Source organism: Peromyscus californicus, unplaced genomic scaffold (genome assembly GCF_007827085.1).
Source record: "Peromyscus californicus insignis strain IS unplaced genomic scaffold, ASM782708v3 Scaffold_23__1_contigs__length_62951481, whole genome shotgun sequence".
Taxonomy (NCBI): domain Eukaryota; kingdom Metazoa; phylum Chordata; class Mammalia; order Rodentia; family Cricetidae; genus Peromyscus; species Peromyscus californicus.
Window position 1 is genome coordinate 13,350,049 of NW_026294534.1, and position 20,167 is coordinate 13,370,215.

The 20,167-nt window shown below is 45.4% G+C and overlaps 1 long non-coding RNA gene across 1 annotated transcript; it reads right to left on the bottom strand.

The window, feature by feature from the left end:
* Positions 1-896: 896 nt before the first annotated feature.
* On the bottom strand, positions 897-4,965 carry LOC128119385 (uncharacterized). The gene is made up of 3 exons (XR_008221529.1): positions 4,771-4,965; positions 2,542-2,678; positions 897-1,515 (listed from the first exon to the last, which is right to left on the bottom strand). It is a non-coding gene; the product is annotated as an uncharacterized LOC128119385 (long non-coding RNA).
* Positions 4,966-20,167: the final 15,202 nt, after the last annotated feature.

The following is a 20,167-nucleotide window of genomic DNA, read 5'->3' on the forward strand; positions in this document are numbered from 1 at the left end:
TGGGCTGTGGCTTGGCTCTGTGGTAGAAAGTTTGAACACCCATGGACGCACATTCCATCCCCAAATACAACAATAATTCATTATCAAAAACTTGCCTCTGTTTGAATTCTAACATTCAAAGCACCTAAGTGACCACTTACTCTAAACAAAAGAGGAAAATTTCTGTCCCCTTTCCCCACAGCCCTGCCCCCTCCCCAAAGCTCTGCCCCTCTTCCCCACAGCCCTGCTCCCTCCCCCCACAGCCCTGCCCCCTCCCCCACAGCCCTGCCCCCTCCCCAAAGCTCTGGCCCTCTTCCCCACAGCCCTGCCCCCTCCCCCACAGCCCTGCCCCTCCCCCACAGCTCTGCCCCCTCCCCCACAGCCCTGCCCCCTCCCCCACAGCCCTGCCCCTCCCCCACAGCCCTGCCCCTCCCCCACAGCCCTGCCCCCACAGCCCTGCCCCTCCCCCACAGCCCTGCCCCCTCCCCACAGCTCTGCCCCTCTTCCCCACAGCCCTGTCCCCTTCCCCCACAACCCTGCCCCCTCCCCCACAGCTCTGCCCCCTCCCCCATAGCCTTGCCCCCTCCCCCACAGCCCTGCCCCCACAGCCCTGTCCCTCCCCCACAGCCCTACCCCCTCCCCCACAGCTCTGCCCCCTCCCCCACAGCCCTGCCCCTGTCCCCACAGCCCTGCTCCCTCCCCCACAGCCCTGCTCCCTCCCCCACAGCCCTGCCCCCGCCCCCACAGCCCTGCTCCCTCCCCCACAGCCCTGCCCCCGCCCCCACAGCCCTGCCCCCTCACCCACAGCCCTGCCCCCTCACCCAAAGCCATCCTTACTTAGGAAAGCTTGTTCTTCACCTTCACTTCTAGTTCTGGGATGAAAGTTTTCAGGTCCAGACTTAATAATTACAGGCAAATACTGTACACCACCATCATGACACAATTTTCTGTGCCAGCTATGGTGACAATGGCCCCCAGCTCATTCCCAATAAATGATTACTCAGTGATAGAAAGTCTCTCCAGTTCCTAATGCTACACACTAATTTGTCATCACTACTCAATTGCCTTTGAAATTACAATCTCAAAAGCTGGAGTGGTTTCCTACAGCTAGGATCCTAGCACACGGGAGGCCAAGAGAGGAGGATGCCTGGGATCCAGCCTGGGATGCAGGGCCAGGACCAGGCCAGCCAGGGCCACAAAGCAAATACTATACTAAAAATAAATAAATAGATAAAAAAATTATAATCTGAGGACTCTACCTCTGATGCCCAAGTTCAGCACAGTCTTCACCCTCCTGGAGCCATCAAACACAAACACCTCCATTTTCTCCTCCATCCTGCCCCTCACTTGACTGTCGGGCCAGCTCCTGTGAGTCTGCCAGTCCAAACACTGCGCACACTGCTGATGTCCTTCTCAAGGATCCACCCCTCCCTGAAGACCTCTGCCGTGTTTGTGTGGAATCACCGACTCACCCTGGGATTTCCAGAGGTTCTTGTATATGCGTTCAGTTTATTGCTTGCTTTGTCTCCCCAACACCTGCTAACATCACATACACAGGCAATGAAGAAAGGAAATCCAATGAGAACACAGTAGGTCTACATATGAAACACAGCGGGTTGCTTATGCTCACAATTCAAATGACATTACTATAATTGCCGCTCTTTTCGCAAAGGCTAGAAAGGTTAACTGATGCAGCCAAGATAGGACTCACCCCATTGACACCAGAAAACAAAACTAAGGTACTTCCTGGCAGTAACTGAGAAAAGAGACTTCTCGGTACCTCTTTTTTATCTGTAAATCTGACACAATGGCTGTAAAAACAGTATAATTCAGTAGCCAGTGGCTGGGCCAACACTCCATCAGGATAAACTACAGAAGAATACCAAGCCCTGTCTTGTACCAGCCACAACACACTCTGCTTTGTGTACCCTTTACACAACTCTTACTTCTGGACAGTCACGTGAGACTAGAGGGGACTTGGGAGTGTAGAGGTATTTCTTAGGTGTCTCCTGTGGGGAAGAAGAAACGGGGGGAGGGGGAGGGAGGGAAAGGAACCCTACTATATAGGTAATGTTACTTCTACTGGACAGATTTGGAGAGGTGGAAAAGCTGAATAAGGCAAGATTAAGATGATCATAGTCAGGCAAGGTGGATTATGCCTCTATCATCTCAGCACCTGGGAGGTGGAGGCGGGGGCATCAGAAGTTCAAGGCCAGCCAGGGATACACAGAGAATTTGAAGTCACCATGGACTACATGAGAACCGGAAGGGGAGAGGGGGTAAGCAGCAGGAGCAGCAATCTAGCTACTTGGTAAAGTACAGAAGAGAGTCTGACCTCAAGCCACACTTGTCCTCCACCCCACTGTCTGCCCACACTTGGCTCCCCGATGTGTCCAATGAAGGCATCACAGATCTGCCATTCCCCAACCATCATCAAGCTAAGAGGAACTTCTGGGAAGTCAATTAGCCCACAGATATCGTCAGGCCCACTACAGGGCGCTCAGCACTTCACACAGCTAATGCATGTGTTTATGTAAATGGCGGTAAACAAGGCTGATTTACCTCAGTGTCAGCATGAGTTTCGCTTGACTTTGCCTAATGAATTTTAACCTTCAACGGTGGGTGGGTGAAGTTTAGATGCAAATGTCAAAGCCATGGAGGGAGCACACCTGAAGCAGGGAAGCCACCAGCTCTGAGACCTGAGAAGAAAGTGAGGCATGCACTCTTTAGCTCCCAGGAAGACAAAGAAGATGAGAAGGCAGGTCAAGGTGCCTGCCTCCCAAAGCTGCTGATGTCTGAATTCAGTCATTTCCAAAGTTTCTTCTCACCCTGCAGCCTACCATACCACTCTTTCAGAGGAGACCATGGTGGCTGAGCAGGGGACCTCTGAGGTGAGATTCGGTGACCCCCTGAATCCTCCCATCTACTTCCTGGGCTCAACGAGCCCAGCTGGAGGCCTTGGATCCCTCCCTCAGAATCTGAGCAGTGCTGGTCCTCTGCCCAACAAATTCTCATGACTGGAACCCAAAGCCCCCTCCAGAGGCTGCATGAAAGGGGCAAGGCAGTTAACCATTCTTTCCCAAGAGGGAGAAGGGGTCAGCCCAGCTCCTGTTCATTAAACGCTTTTAATGAACACTGGTTCTCAGGATAACTCTGCAGGATACCCCTCTCCTGCTTTTCTTTGCACATCATGCATGTATGTGTTCACGGGTGTGCAAATGCAGATGCGTACAGAAGCCAAGAAGCAGACACTAGTCTCTTCCTCAGTCGCTCTCCACCTTAGAAATTGAAGCAGAACCTCTCATTTGAATCCAGAGCTGGTCAGTTTAGCTAGCCTGGCTAGCTACCTTGCCCTGGGGATCCCCCATCTCCATCTCTCAAGGGCTGGGCTTACAAGTGGGCTGCCATGCCCAGCCACCATTTACGTGGTACTGGGGATGCGAACTCAGATCCTCATGGTTGCACAGCAATCATTTTAAATACTCAGCCACTTCCCCAGCCCAAGTAACAAGATTGATATATGACAGCCGTGTGCATGATGTGAAGCACGAGCTGTCTTCCGAAGGCATGATGACATCTCATGGTGCCCATCAGTGATATCTCATCAACACTGAGTTGGTAGCACTACTCGGCTGTACACCATATGCTCAAAACTGTGCTGAGTTCTGTAGCTCGTTTCCAGGGGAGAAAGACATTGCCACTACCCTTCCTTCCTAGGTAGGAACACTAAGTGCTGGAAGTTAAGCACCACAAAAGCAGTGCTGGTTCTAGGTCTTACAATAAAGCTGGTAAGTGTAGCACCGCACTGAATCCTGTCAGAATGAGAATACACTTGATACAAGTGCTCTCTCTACTTAAAATGACTTTAAATGTCATTAACAATCAATGACAACACCACATAAGAAAAAACTCCTTCCATCTAAAACACACTTGTCACTTATAAACATTTCCTGAGATTATTTAAGCCTCCTAGAGAAGATTGATTTAATATATTACTTTGGTGCATTAAAAAGGGAGAAATAAAAGCAAAAGACTGTAAAGCCTTCTTCGAATGGAGTCTAACTTTTCTCTGAAAAGCATTAATGTCAATATATTTTTCCACCTAACTCTGTTACTTGCCTTGTTTAAAGAGCTAGGGAGAGAGCCTTTCCTAAAAGAATTTGTGATTCAATTAAAAGCTATTGTGGCTAGGCGTGTAATCCTGTTTTCCAGTTAGGGAAGGCTCATCTGCTGCAGATCCTGCCTCTGAATATTGGTAAATATACCTGGTTTTTTCCACCTTCCTACACCACTATTTGGGTTTTAAAAGTTAAAACCGCAGGAGACTGGACCTGGATCTTTTTCCCCAGTGAACATTATCACGGCTCTTCCCTGAAGAGAAGGCAGCCGCAGAAGGCTGCCACCTGCCCCGTGGTGACAGTAAGACAGCAGCAGCACCATTCAGAATTAAACGGGGGATTATATAGAACTCGCGAAAAGCTCATGCATGAAGTCCACAACACCCGGAACTCGAGGCAGAGGTGTGGGGAATTCCAAGGACCAGAATAAAGCAGAGGCAGGAAAACAACGGGGGCTAAGGCAGGCAGCCTGGGGTATCCCAGCTTCAGGGTGGTACCAGCCCTGCTTTGCTAAATCTGTGTGGAAAGAGTGTGTCGATGTCCTGTCATCCTGACCGGCTGCATTTTCTAACTTTGTGATTCCATGTTTTCTTGCCCCGCCCAGGCTCCCTTAATACCTGGTCCTGTTTGTGTTCTAGCACCTCTGTCCTACAGCTCTCTGTGTCACACGCACCTGCAGGCGCCGGCTGCTGCGTGTCTTTTCACCTCCCACTCCAGAGCAGCGTTCGCAGATGGCGTTGTCCTCGCCATTTCCAAAGCATGGCAGCGCCACCTCGCGGCATAACGCAGAACTGCCGGTTCGTTCTGGTCTCCCGGCGGGTTTGGTGTGGCACACATGTGGTGATTAAATCACAGACCCTCTCTCAGATTTGGGTTCTGTGGAGAAGACAGTAAGTATACAGTTAAACTATAAATATTTAGGCAAACCCACAAATTTCTCATTAATAGTAGCTATATGTCTTATGTAATTTCACACTGACTTTTTTTTTTTTTTTTTTGGCTTTTCGAGACAGGGTTTCTCTGTGTAGCTTTACGCCTTTCCTGGAACTAACTCTGGAGCCCAGGCTGGCCTCGAACTCACTGACTTTTCTAAACTTTTGCAATATCTGATGCTGATGAAAGGCCAGACATGTTTCACCCAAAGATGATGTATTTCAGGGATGAGTTATTTCTTTTACAGAATTACACTGGAGGGTGTGAGCACTGATCCATGACTCACCTGCCCTAATTAAATTATTTTACAAATTAATAGGAGACAGTCCCTAGATTTATTACTCTACTATTATTTGTCTCTTAATGAATTTTTAGAAAATTTTAACTGGATAGGCTTTAATGAAGAAAACGTTTTTCCATTAATCCTTTCTTGAGCTGGATATTTCCTGGTATCCTACCAAGTTATGTGGATGGGATAATTTGTAAAACATGACAGATGTTGAGGGGCTCTCTGTAAAGGTAATCCACTTGTCCTTGAGACCCTTTTTACTTCAGTCTTCAGTTTCCTGATTCTTTTAGACTAACAGTTGCATCTAAAAATCTGCTTTCACAGAATCTCCCTTAACTGTTACTGTTGCCCCATTTCTGGACTATCAAGGGAGCTAGTAGGCACGCTTGTCTCGTGCCAGCACAAGCCTCTAATCACTTCTCCGCGTTCCCACCAGCTTGACGGTCTCAAAGTCACGAGGTGAGAGATCGATGCTGAGAACAAGCAGCCAAGGGCTGAGGATGTCGCTGCTAGGACATTGCTTGCTTAGCATGAATGGAAGGCTCCGAGTCCAACCCCAGCACCACATAAACCAGGCTGTGTGACGCACGCCTATAATCTCAGCACTTGGGTAGAGGCGGGAGGATCAGGAATTCAAGGCTATCCTCAGTTATGTAAGGAGTTGGAGGACAGCCTGGGCTACATGAAACTTTCAAAAAAAAAAAAAAGTAAAGGTCTTTTAAACTCAGACACAAGGCAAAATGTGAGCTTCCTGTCCCTTCCTTCCTTTTCCTTATCAGCAGTGAGGGCCTATGGAATGACTTTTAAGTGCCTGCCAGTAACAGTCCTACATTTGTAAAGATACAAGCATGCGCGCGCACACACACACACACACACACACACACACACACACACACACACACACACACACACCCCAACACCATTTCGCCAACAGAAAAGAAAGTTCTGCCAGGGAAAAAGATGGCCACCAAAAAGTGAGCGGCTGTGCTGTACATAAACCAGTTTTGTGTCACAGTCAGCAATCTTACCTGACATTTCCTACTGACCTATCTGAAAACGCAGTTTCTAGAACAGAGTTTGAAGTGGACTTAATCTTACCTATCCCCTTGCTAATTAGCAAGTTGAAAAACCTCCAAAACATACTCGGATTGCATATTTGCATGATTTTACCTTTTGAGAACTTGGTTTTAGGCACTTGTACTAATTGTGCTTGCCTTTGATCCTGGGTTTAACATGGCACTCAGGTTTGAATGTATGTGTCCCTCACAGACTCATTTTTTCTGTTTGTTTTATGGTTTTGTTGTTGTTGCTGTTGCTGTTGTTGTTTCGAGACAGGGTTTCCCTGTGTAGTTTTGATGTCTGTCCTGGATCTTGCTCTGTAGACCAGGCTGGCCTCGAACTCGCAGAGATCCGCCTGGCTCTGCCTCCCGAGTGCTGGGATTAAAGGCGTGCGCCACCGCCGCCTAGCCAGACTCACGTTTTAACGTAGCTGGCAGCTGTTTAGGAGGTAGAGCAAACTTTAGGAGGTGGAGTCTTGTTGGAGACTTGGCTTGTGTCTAATATGTAAGCCACAGCTTCTATGTCTGTGTTTGTATGTCTGTATTAGTTTCTTTTTGCAACTGCATGTAACAAGTAGTCACTAATTTAACGGCCACTTCAGAGGGCAGAAGGCCACCATGAGTTTTCCTGGGCTCAAATCCAGGGGTTCTGAGAGCCAAATTCTTACTGGAAGCTCCACAGGAGACCCTGTCCCTGACTCTTTCCAATTCCCAGAGGTGTCTGCAGTCCTTGACTTGTGGTACTATGCATCTAACCTCTGCTGCCATGACCACATCCTCTCTGACCCTTTCTTCATCGTTTAAGGCCCTGAGCCCACTGGGTAAGCATTTGCCCATCTCAAGGTCTCAACTGAAACCATGCCTACAAGGTCCAGTTGGCCTTATGCTAACACACTAAAAATAAATATTCACTTGGAAATATTTTACAAAATAATAATGAGATGCTTTTGTGCCACAGGCTGTGGCCTTTAAGCATCCCCAATCCACTTAGCTCACTATGTAATACAGTTTAACCAGTTATATTTAGTGATAAATGTCTCATGGACATGTTCTTTAACTTCATGGGACTTAGTATTATGTACTTATGTGGGCAGAGGTTTGGGAATCAAATAAATTCAGCCCAGCCCTGGCTGTAGCGCTCAGTCTTGGTAAGTTTCCCAGCTGGCTGGCTCCAGCTTACCATTTACTTAGTCAGTGAAGATCACGACACAGAGAGGGTTTGCTGAGGGGTTAAATGTGAATATGCTGACCACAGACCCTGGTGTACAGTGACCATGTATGCTGCCATGGCTGCAGTCCGCTCTGATTGCCCAAGCAATGCCCCACCACCATCTCAGCCACTGATGCCCTCGTCTGAAGAGCCTGACCACATCAGGACAGCTTGTCCGTGCTCCCACGGCCAAGCAGGTGTCGGCATTCTCCAAATGGGCTCGCTAACACTCATGTCTCCTCACTTCTCGGTGCTGTGCCCTGGAGTGCTCTCCCTTCCACTCAGTTCTCCTCGCTGTCTCCTCCTGTCAGCCACGTGGCTGGGTCTGCCAGCTGCAGGAGTACTCTGCCCCCAGCTGCAGGAGTACTCTGCTCCCAGCTGCAGGAGTACTCTGCTCCCAGCTGCAGGAGTACTCTGCTCCCAGCTGCAGGAGTACTCAGCTCCCAGCTGCAGGAGTACTCAGCTCCCACCCTGTTGCTGCTCCCAAGTCCAACTCACTTCCCTCCACCAAATGGCTTTCTTCATCTCCTTTTTCCAAAGGTTGCCTTGCAGCTGAGGCCTGTGCTCTTCGCTCTTTTTAAATTGCAGGCTCCCTCTTTCACATCCACCACAAGCATTCCCTAACGCCCGCATTTGCTTAAATATTTTGCATAGGATTTGTCTTCAACTAATATATTATATTCCATTTTTTTCCAATCATTAAATATCTTCCTTGGCCAAAATATAACTTTCATAAAGATAAGAATTATTGTAGCCAGTCCAGCCTAGAGGCACACACTTAATACTAGTTATTTATGTGACTGAGGCAGAAAATGCACATTTCAAGGCCATCCTAGGCAATGTAGTTGAGATCTTATCTTAGATTTTTAAAAAGAGGATTGAAGAGATGGCTCACCAGTTAAGAGTACTTACTCTTTCTGAAGAGGACCAGGGTTCTGTTTCCAGCACCCAAGGGACAGCCAACAACTACCTATAGCTGAAGTTCCAGGGCATCCAAAGCCATCTTTTACCTCCATAGCTACCTGCACACATTTACTGCACATAGGCCCACAAAGCAGTACGCGCTTACATAAATGTAAAATAAGTAAGAACTCTCAAAAAAGCATGAATGTCTAACATGGTGGTACAGTGCTGGTCTGGCATGCATGAGGCTCTAGGCTCAATGCCAATATAGAAAATAATTTAATTAATGAAAATTCACAATTTAGCCAATGCATACCATAGGCACCAAAAAGGGAATTTCCTGAATGAGTGGTAGGGCAAATTCTGGTAGGGATTGCTGGTGCCAGTCTGTTCAGTTCATATATTCTTTTCTACTGTATTAGCTACTTCTCTGTTCCTGTAATAAGACAGCATGACCAAGGCAATAGACAAAAAAAAAAAGTGTTTATTTGGGGCTTACAGTTTGAGGGTTAACGTCCATGACCCTTGTGGCAGAGAGCATGGCACTGGAACAGGAGCTGAGAGCTCACATCTTGAGACACCATGAGGCAGACTAACTGGGAAGGGCAGGGGATAGTCTTTTGAAACCTCAAAGCCCATCCCCAGTGACACACCTCCTCCAACAAGGCTACACCTCCCAATGCAAACATTTCTACCTCCTGTGAACCAAATATGCAAACATATGGGGGCCGTTCACACTCATCACCACCTCCACTTTACAGTCCTGGATTAGTTACTCCTAACTCTGACCGTCACAGGACAGGCACTCCTCGATGCCCAGAGGTAGTATAAAATGCAAGACTTTAGAAACTTTTGTTAATGTTGTCACCTTCACACAAATGACAGGAACACCCAGATCCATCTTGTCATCTTGTGGCCACTCCAGGAACTACAGTCAGAGAGAAACTACAGTCAGAGGAGGTAGAAAGACAAGGACTCCCTCAGCTGGGCGGGAGCATAAACCACCGGTATGGCCACTTTGGAAAATAAGAGTCTCCCAAAGAGTTAAATGCAAAACTTTCTCTCTGCTTCACCCATTCAACTCCAAGGTGCTCACTCAAGGAAAGTGGAAGCATTAAAACAAGACTCCTGTTCCTCCTAAGACTAGAAAACTGGTAACAATCTTATCATCAGCTAGCAAATGGATAGATAAGATGTGTATCCACACAGTGGAATCCCACCCAGTCATGAAAATGAGTGAGCTGCGGACCCACACTAGACATGACCCCACAAGGCACGCTGGGATATTACCAGACGTTGTAGAGTAAGGACATCCAAATGTCTGCTCCCTGTGAAACTGACAAAGATACTACCCACTCTGCAATGATCAAGACGCGTTTATTCCAGAGAAAACAGCTCATTTCAGTTAGTGTTACCTCAGAGTAAGTGGGCTTACTCCTAAGCCCCTTGCTACAGCTGTGTGGTAACCATGAAAACCAACAGCCCCTTTCAAATAAAAACAGCAGCATGACAACCACTGGAGAGGAAGAATGGATTTGAAGTCTCCCAAATTCCCCATTCCCAGAAAACTGTGACTATCCAATACACATGGTGGTGCCCTGGGAATCTCCTCTCATGGGGTTGATTCTTACGTGATCTTACACAGCCCTGGCTTGGTAAAATGGTCCTTCCCTAGGGTTTTTTGCTGAAGACAATCAGAGATGCTTTTTAAATATCCATCTGCACACGACAAAACCATCAAGAGATTGAGCAGAGAACTAGGCAGAGTGGTACATGCTTGTAATCCCGGCACCCAGGAGGCAGAGGCGGTGGGTCTCTGTGAGTTTGAGGCCAGTCTGATCATCATAGTGAGTTCAAGGACTGCCAGGGATACACAGTGAGGCCCATCTCAAAGAAAGGACAGAAAGAAAGAAGGAAGGAAGGAAGGGAGGGAGGGAGGGAGGGAGGGAGGGAGAGAGGGAGGGAGGGAGGGAGGGAAGGAGGAAGGGAAGAAGAAAGGAAGGGAAGGAGGGAATGAGAGAGGAAGGAAGGAAGGATGGATCTGAACAAGCAGGAGGTAGGTAAACTTCAACGAAAATCTTAAGCTGGTGGATGTAGAAAGCAGGTTTCCTGATACACACAAAGCCCCTTGACAGAAACCGGAAGGTCAGCCCTAAGTACCAGGTGGCAGTGGCAGAAGAAAAGCAAAGAAAAAATAAATAAAACCACTCAAAACATTATATAGATTTAGTTTAGAGGGTTACTAAGCAGTTTATGGCAACCACACACAGAAAAATGAGCTGAATGTGATCCCTAGGGTTACATGACATAATCCCAAATGTCCAGGTCAACCAACAGAGAGTTATTGACATAGAAAGAAATAAAGTTTAACTCATGCATGAAAGGGTTGCTCAGCTGAACTGGTTCTTAAGGAAGTGTAGACATTAAACTTATTGGACAAAGTGGCTTTTTACAATTTTATTACAATGTGTGTATGTGTATCTGTCTGTCTATGTCTGTCTGTCTGTCTGTCTGTCTCTCTCTCTCTCTCTCTCTGTGCACATACGCATATGCTACAGTGTGCATGAGGTTAGAGGACAATTTCAAAGCTCAGTTCTTTCAACAATGTGGGTTCTGGGATCAAACTAAGGTTGTCAGTCTTGGTAGCAAGTGCTGCTACCTGTAATTGGACATTTTTCTCCCACCTGCTTGTTCCCAAATAACCACTCTGAGGCTTATATTAATTGTAAATGCTTGGCCAGTAGCTCAGGCTTATTACTAACGAACTCTTACACTTAAATTAACCCATTTTGTATCTATGTTTAGCCACATGACTTGGTACCTTTTCTCAGTACAGCATTCTCTTGCTTCCTCTGTGTCTGGCTTGGGACTCCTGACTCTGCCCTTCATTTTCCCATCATTTTATTAAACCAATTCAAGTGACAAATCTTTACAGTGTGCAAGAGGATTATTCCATAGCAGTTACCCACTCAGCCATCCTGCCATCCTCATAAACAAAGATGTAATCAACTATTTTGCTGACATTTTGAGACAATGTCTTACTATGTATCCCAGACTAGCCTTGAACTCATGATCCTTCTCCTTCTGTCTCTCAAGTGCTGGAGTTATAGACACGCATCTCCTGGTTTAAGTAACTATTTAAATCTGTCCATTGAACTAGGAGCTTGCATGTAAAAACTAAAGAAAAATATGAAATGCTATCTCATCAAAGAGAGAATATCAAGAAAGAGATAGGCACTATGAAAGAAAACCAAAAATTCTGGAGGTAAAAATACAGTAATATGATTTTTTAAAGTATGTGAGAGGATTTTGATGGCAGAAAAACAGAAGAAAAAAGTCAAGAAACTCCAAGCTAAATTGAGATTATACAGTGGAGGAACAGAGAGAAAAATGAAGCAAAATTAACAGTCTTAGAGGCCTGTGGGGCTCTACTGGGCATATCCACATATGTATCATAGGAGAACCAGAGGGAGAGACAGACAAGATGTTTGAAGAAAAAACAATGATGAAATTGATGGCCTATATTACTCTACATAATGGCAAATTCAACAAGTTGTAGTTGGTACAAACTCGGTGAGATCCTTGTCTAAATACATGGCAATCAAAATGGCAAATGCAAAAAGGGAATTTTGATAACAGGAAAAGAGATATATCATATACCCGAGAGTCTTAATATGGTTAACAGCTAATTTCTCATATAAAACACTGGAGACCACTGGCAGTGGAATGGGATACTCCAACTTGTCAATCAAAATCTCTCTGTCAAAACTATCTTTCAGAAATAAATAATTAACAATACATTTGTTGAAGCTTAAGTCTTTATGCACATTTGATGGTATATATAAAAATTGGGGGAAGCTTAATAAACACAAAATTTTTCACAGCACATTCTTCTTTGAGTCTAGATGGGTAAGTATAGTTCTCGCCATTCAGCAAGGAAACGGATCTTAGCACAGACAGAGAATATTACAAAAAACCAGAACCAATCAAATCAGAGTTGTGGAGCCCAGTTCTAACCAATACATCTACAACACAACTCCTTCACCCAAGGCCCCAGGATCACAGCAAAAAGAGGGGTAGGAAGATCATAAAAGCCAGAGAAACAAGGAGTTTTCTCTGAGATTGTTTCTCCTAGAAATGTTAGAAACCACACCAATGATGTCTCATCAACATAGCTGCCTAAACAGGAGCTGAACAAGAACAGCATCAATAAACGTACTAATGTGGACAGGGGATACTCACAAGGCCTCAATCCCAGATGAAGAACTACAGGCAGCTAAGGAATGCTGAGAAAAGAAGAAACAGTCTCCCTCAGGGAAGGGCACACCAATTGGTTATCCAATACCAACAAATGTACAAATAATACTATACAGACTGAGCAGGTTGTATTTATGTATTTAGGAAAATGCACATGTATGCACACATACACACATACACACATAACACACGTCATGTGTGTTACAATTTTAATGACAATCTTTAAGAAGAAGGTCATGAATTTGAAAGACAGCAAGGTGAGGAGGTACAGAGAGGATCTGGAGGGAGGAAAGGAAAGAGAAAATGATGTAATTTTAATTTCAAAATATAAAAAAAAGTTTAAAAAATCCATAAAGGGTTCTACTATGAAATGAATATTCCTATTAAATTTTGATATTGAACAAAAGACTTTTCTGTATCTTCAGCCCAACATGGATGTTCCTCTCAAAAAGAAGGATATGAACATCAAAGTTCTTCAAATCACAAAGGAAGAAAGGTAAAGGCTCCAGCAGTGGCTTTCAGAAAATCTCCAGAGGAAGAATTACGTCAATGCATTCATCTTGCCCAGGTTTGTTTTTTTCTATTATTTATTCATTTTTCTAGAACTGAGGTATTTATTTTGTTCATTGTATCTCAGTTTTATGACTTCACCACAGCTTTGTTTGTCTGTTTAACTTATTTCCTGGCACAATCCAGGGTTTTACACACACACACACACACACACTTATTCCTGAATAAAAGATTCATAGGCAGGCATTGTCTTTATGGGTTTTTATCAACTTCTTAACCTAAAAGTAACAGAACTGGCTCTCTTCCTAACTTGTACATAAAACAGCTGACAATTTAAAAAAAAATGCTTCACTGTTTATTGATTTAGTTAGGTCTATTTTCACCAATGGTCCATTTAAATTCTAAAACTGAACTGGATTATAACAACTGTTACCATTTGTTAATGATATCCTCCAACTGGATCTGCAGCACTCATTATTTCTGACTGTCTCAATGAAATCATTATCATTCCCAGGTCATAGATGAGTACCACACAGATTAAGGATTAGCTCTGAAGTCTGTTCCCAGTAAAGCTAAGGCTGGGATCTGAAGCGATCACCACACCATCACAGTAAGAGAATACCCCTGCTGAGATTCACCTTTTATCTCTCCCGCTCTGAATCCTCTCTCAGAGTTCACGGTGGTCTGCCTGTTGCAGAATTTTAAATAGACATCACCATCCTAATCTTGAGTGGCTTTAACAACTGACATTGCTGCAATCCCTTGCTATGAAAATATTCCTCCTTTTACCCTCCCCAGCATCAATCCCTTCTGCACAGGATAGGCTATTAATAAGTATGGTGGTCTAAATGAGAATGGCCCCATATGTTCATACATTTGAATACCTGGTCCCCAGGTCATGGAACTATTTGGGAAGGATAAGGAGGTGTGGCCTTGTTGGAGGAGGTGTATCACTGAGGGCAGGTTTTAAGGTTTCAAAAGGCTCCTGCCCTTCCTGGTAGCTCTCACTACCTTCTACTTGTGGATCAACTCTGCTCTCAACTATTGCTCTAGGGCAGTGCCTGTCTGCCTACTGCCATGTCCCTTGACATGATGGTCATGAACTATAAACCTCCAAAACTGTAACCCCCCCCCCCACCAAACTCCTTCTTTTATAAGTTCCCTTGGTCATGGTGTCTTATCACAGCAACAGAAAAGTAACTAAGACAGTAAGAGAGCAGGGAAAATGAAGGAATTTTCAAAAGCTTGGTAAGGAAATCCCAAAGAAGCAAACTAACCAAGCTGCAGAAGATGTTGTAGCCTGACACCACAGAGCTATGGCCCTGTGCACATCTGAACACTGATCCGCCAGGGGAGCTCAGATACCTATGGTCCTTATTTGCATGGCCCTGACTGCATGTCTTTAATTTGCATGGCAGAGGCATAATCGGAAATTACACACCGAGTGGTTTGTGCTTATCTCCAGACCTATACACTGCCCAGCATGGGCAGCCCTCAGTCACATGGTACAAATTACAGGACAGGAAACTGCATTAATTGACTGTAAAAGCGCAAGTACTCACCAAAAGGAGACTATCCTCTACTAGCCTGCAGTCACCTGTGGCTTGTCGGACAGACCTGCTTCTTCCTGAGAGATGAACTCTTCAGCCATTCTTCAATCCCTATTTTCTACTTTTGTGGCACTTTTCTCTCAGACTACTTTTCCTGTTGCTTCCTGTGCCTCTCCAAATGTTGGAGGCCTGCAGAGATTTGTCCTAGCTCCTCTGCCTTTTCTTTATTTATGCACAGAGTCAACACAACTTTCTTGAACCACTACTATGAATAAGCCCTTACGTTTACAGTTCTGACTCTGAGCAGAGAGACCAGCACTAAGCCGTGACAATAAAGGCATGAGTAAGAACATAATGAGAAAGAGCTGAAAAGGAGAATTCACGGGAGACCTCAGCAAGGCGTGGCTGACTAAGGTCCAACCTAGAACGGGGCAGGAGGATGTCCTGCCTCAAGCGGCATTTGAAAGATGAGCGGAGACTATTAGCCTATGGAAGAAAATGAATTGTTCTGCCTGATCCAAAAAAAAAAAAAACCCCAAGAAGCTAAGAGTAGGCATTGTTGAGCCAGGAAAAGGCAGGGCTGAGACAGGAAGTTGGGAAATCTAGGAAGAAAACCATACCATACCATGTCTGGCAGGCTGCAGAAGGACCTTGTGTGCTCACTAAGGACAGCAAAGTCATTCATTGAAGGGTTTGAAGCAGAGGAGTGACCTGACCTTGGCTGTGCTTTTATGGGAGCATTTAGGGTGCAGCAATGAGCATGATGGGAATGCAAGCAGGAAAACTACATCATTCTTGGTGTGGCTTACTTCCGCAGACTTTCAGTTTTTTTCTTTACTCATATTATTGCTGTTCTCCAATGCAGCTGTCAGTGTGATCTCTTTCTCTCTCCAGCATTTTTGTGTGAGGGCTGGATAATGTGTGTGTGTGTGTGTGTGTGTGTGTGTGTGTGTTATCATGTGCATGCACATGTGTGCAAGTATATGTGGAGGTCAGAGATCAACATCGGCTGTTCTTTTCTGATGCTTTGATGAGACACCATGACCATGGCAAGTTATAAAAGGAGTAGTTTGTTGGAGGCTTACAATTTCCAAGGGTTAGGATCCCATGACCATCAAGACAGGGCGCATGGCAGTAGGCAGGCAGGCATGGAGATAGAGCAGCAGCTAAGAGCTCATTCACATCCTAATCCACAGGCACAAACAGAGGGGGCAACACTTGGAATGACAGGAGTCTTTGGAAACTTCAAAGTCCACCCCCAGTAACACGCCTCCTCCAACAAGGCCACCCCTCCTAATCCTTCTAAAACAGTTCCAGGAACTGGGGACTATGTTTTCAAACACATGAGCCTGAGGGGCTGTGCGCATTCAAACCACCACAGGTGTTTTCTGTTATCACTCTCCACTCTCCTTTTAAGAAGACCCGCTCACTGAACCTGGAACTCAAAGGCAGGTGGCCAGCAAGTTCCAAGGATCCTCCTGTCTCTGCCATGCCTGCACTGGGATCACAGGACTATACTACCATGTCTGGATTTTACACATGGGTGCTGGGGGGTCAATATTCAAGTACTCGTGCTTATGTGGCAAGCACTTTACTGACAAGGCCATGCCCCAGGCTTGGCACTATATTTGACTTCTAAAACTTCAAGAGGAATGCATGAATGCATGCTCTATCACTAACTCTCCACTATAAGCACGTCTTCCCAGAAGTGAGTCTATCTAGATCCTTTTCATTTCCCAAGTCCAAGTACAAAACTAAACACGGCATCTCAGGCTGCTTTGAACCATTTATGTTTACAGGATAAAGCTGTCTTAGTCTGCTTTCTATTGCTGTGATAAAACTCAACAACCAAAAGCAACGGGGAGGGAAGAGTTGCTTGGCTTACAGGTTACAAGTCCATCAGAAGAAGAAACGGCAGGAACCTGAGGCAGGAACTGAAGCAGACACCACGGAGGAATACCGCTTGTTAGCTTGCTCTTCATGGCTCGCTCACTCAATCTGCTTTCTTTATAGCTCAGGCCAATCTGCCAGAGCTGGCACCACCCACATCAGGTTAGGCCCTCCCACATCAACTGCTAATCAAGAAAATGCCCCACAGGCTTGCCTACAGACCATCTGATGGAGGCATTTTCTCAATTAAAGTTCCCTCTTCCCAGACGCCCCTAGTGTATGTCAAGTTAACAGACAACTAACCTGCACACTGTCATAGATGCAAACCTGTCATCATTAAGGATACTTAACACTAGCTGGTAGACTTTTACTGAACCAACCATAGTAACTTTTGAATGAATGGGCCCCCTGTTTTAGAGGAAACTCCTGCATCGAATATACGGTGAATGTTTTCAAAGGAGATGCTGCTATTGGTTTGGTAACCTGCTGTGTTAATCTGCTCTGACTATCACAACCAAATATGCAGGCTGTGTGGCTTAAACAGAAATCTAATATATAAAGTACAAAACTGTTACAAGCCTTGAAACTCCGACTTGAGGAAGACAGACTGCTGACAGCCACAGGGATGTTAAAAACCGACTTGCTGTTAACTAAGCCACTCTGCCGCCACCAGCTGATCTTGCAATTACTGTCTCTATCTACTAGGAGTTGTGTGACTTCAGGCTAAGAGAAGTCCTGCGATCCCTCCATCACTATCTTATCCCACACAACATAGACCTCAGCTGGCATCTTTGGACAGCTGTCAATTCAACACAAATAGTAGAGCTGTCCAGAGCTTTTGGTAAATATGTGTTTTATCAGAATTCAAATTGGGCATTTTCCATCTGCAATTGAGTCCTCCACCACTCCTGCTGGATTTCAGACATCAGAAAGCAGAATCCCAGTGCTGTGATAGAATTGGCCAGCTGTTCTCATAGTCTCAGGACTTCCAAGTCTCCATTCTCATGACTCCCTGTTAGTATGCAGCTTATTAAGCCAATGAAATTTCTTCTCTCTCGTGTGTGTGTGTGTGCGCGTGCGCGATGCACACACACGTGCAAACCTGGAGCCTCATACATACAAGGGCCAGCACTCCAGCACTAAGTAAGCTATATTGCCAGCTCAAGCCAGTGAAATACCTGCTGCCCCTGGTGCTTCTATTTTTATAATATGAGCCATCTAAGTAATTTCTAGAAAACAAAAATGAAACAGTAAAGAAAGAAATTAAAAGAACAACAATAACAAACTTAACAGCACAGGTGAACTTCTCAGTGCTTCTGCCCCTGAGAGAGCAGAGATGGCTGATAGCCCTGCAGACGCTGACAGATGCTTTGGGAAGAGCTTGGTCTATGGAGGTTTTAAAAAGCACTTTTATATTACCTTTTTTATCCAAATTTTATGTGAAGAAGTAACCTAACATTTTAAATGGGAACACAGATAACACTTTCCTCTGCCATTTCAAGGCAATGTTTTCATTTTCTCCCTCTTCTTTCACATCACTCCACTTTCCACTCGCTTTCTATTTGGCTGCTCTCAGTTCCTGAGGCTGTGAAATTTAATACTGCTCTCTCAGGTGCCATAGCCTTCCTTCCCTCTCTTATCTGGTTGACTTATTATATATCCCCTTTCCTACTGAATAGCTAAGGAATGAGCAGGCCACAGGGTCCAACCTGGAAGAGAGAGAGAGAGACAGAGAGAGAGGGAGAGAGAATCAGAATCTTTGGCAAGCACTGGAGAGGTGGCTCAGTTTGCCAAGTGCTTGCTGGGCAAGCAGGAGGACCTGAGTTCAATCCCCAGAAACCACAGAAAAATAGCTAGGCACGGGGCTGTACTGCTCAGTGGATAAAGGCACCTGCGGCCAGTCCTGACAGCCTGAGTTCGATATCCAGGTGCCACATGGAGAGAGGAGACAACTGACTCCAAAAGCTGCCCTCTGACCTCCACAGGTGCACAGTGGCATGTGCGCCCACTGTGGGCTGGGGGGGGGGGGGTGAATGTAATAATGTAATTTGTTTCCTGCCAGGCATGGTAACGTAACACATGCTTGTAGACCCAGCAGTAAGGAGAGAGAGACAGGTAGATCCCTGTGTGTCAATGGTCAGCCAGCTGAGCTTAATAATCAGTGAGAGACCCAGTTTCAAAACCAAACATAAAAGGCGGCAGCAGAACACGCGCGCGTGTGTGCGCACACACATACATACACACACACACACACACACACACACACACACACACACACACACACACACCCCATGGGGCGGGGGAGGGAGGAACCAGGTATGGTGGCACATGGCCTTAACCCCAGCACTCGGGAGGTAGACAGTTGGACCTCTAAGATTTTAAGGTCCATTTGATCTACACAGCAAATCACAGGGCAGCCAAGACTACATAGTGAGACCCTGTTTTTTTTTTAAATAAATAAATAAATAAAAAATCTAGGGACTGGTGCTCTTCCAGAGGTCCTGAGTTCAATTCCCAGCAACTACATGGTGGCTCATGACCATCTATAATAGGATTTAATGCCCTCTTCTGGTATGCAGGTATACATGCAGAGCATTCACACATAAGCTATAAATAAATGAAAAAAATTTTTAAAAATCTAGATGATGGTGATGTTTGCATGTAATAATTATAGCCCAGTTATCTGCAGGTTGACAAACAGTGATGCTCATACACTATTCCAGCCCCACACTGAGCTGCTTCCACTGCCTAGCAGACTCTGGAGTCCATCTGTTCATCCCCCTAATTCCCAAAAGACACAGCTTCCATCTTTTCCTTGTTTTAGCCGTTGCCAGGATGCTGTCTAAATGGACTTGTGCAGTGTGTAGCCTGTCCAGTATATACATCCACCTTTCCCTCGTGTCTTGTCAGGGCTTGAGAGTACCTTTTCTTTTTAAATATCAAATGGTATCTATCTGGATAGGCCACAACTGTTCCCATTCATGCACTGAAAGATATCTTGGCTGTTTCCAATTTGGGACAATGTAGTTAGAGTTTTTTTGCCTGGCCCATAGTCAGGACAAATCTCTATCACCTGCCAGTCCCACAGCCGTCAGACCCAACCAAGTAAACACAGAGACTTATATTGGTTACAAACTGTATGGCCTGGCAGACTTCTTGTTAACTGTTTTTATAGTTTAAATTAATCTATTTTTACAAATCTATACCTTGCCACATGGCTCGTGGCTTACCGGCATCTTTACATGTTGTTTTTCATCATGGCGGCTGGCAGTGTCTCTCCGCCTCAGCCTTTCACTTTTCAGCTTTATTTTCCTCCTTGTCCCGCCTACACTTCCTGCCTAGCCAATGGCCAATCAGTGTTTTATTTATTGACTAATTAGCAACACATTTGTCATACAGAACATCCCACAGCAGGACAATTATAAATAAACCTGCTAAAATGCTCATGTGCAGATTTTTAATGAATACAC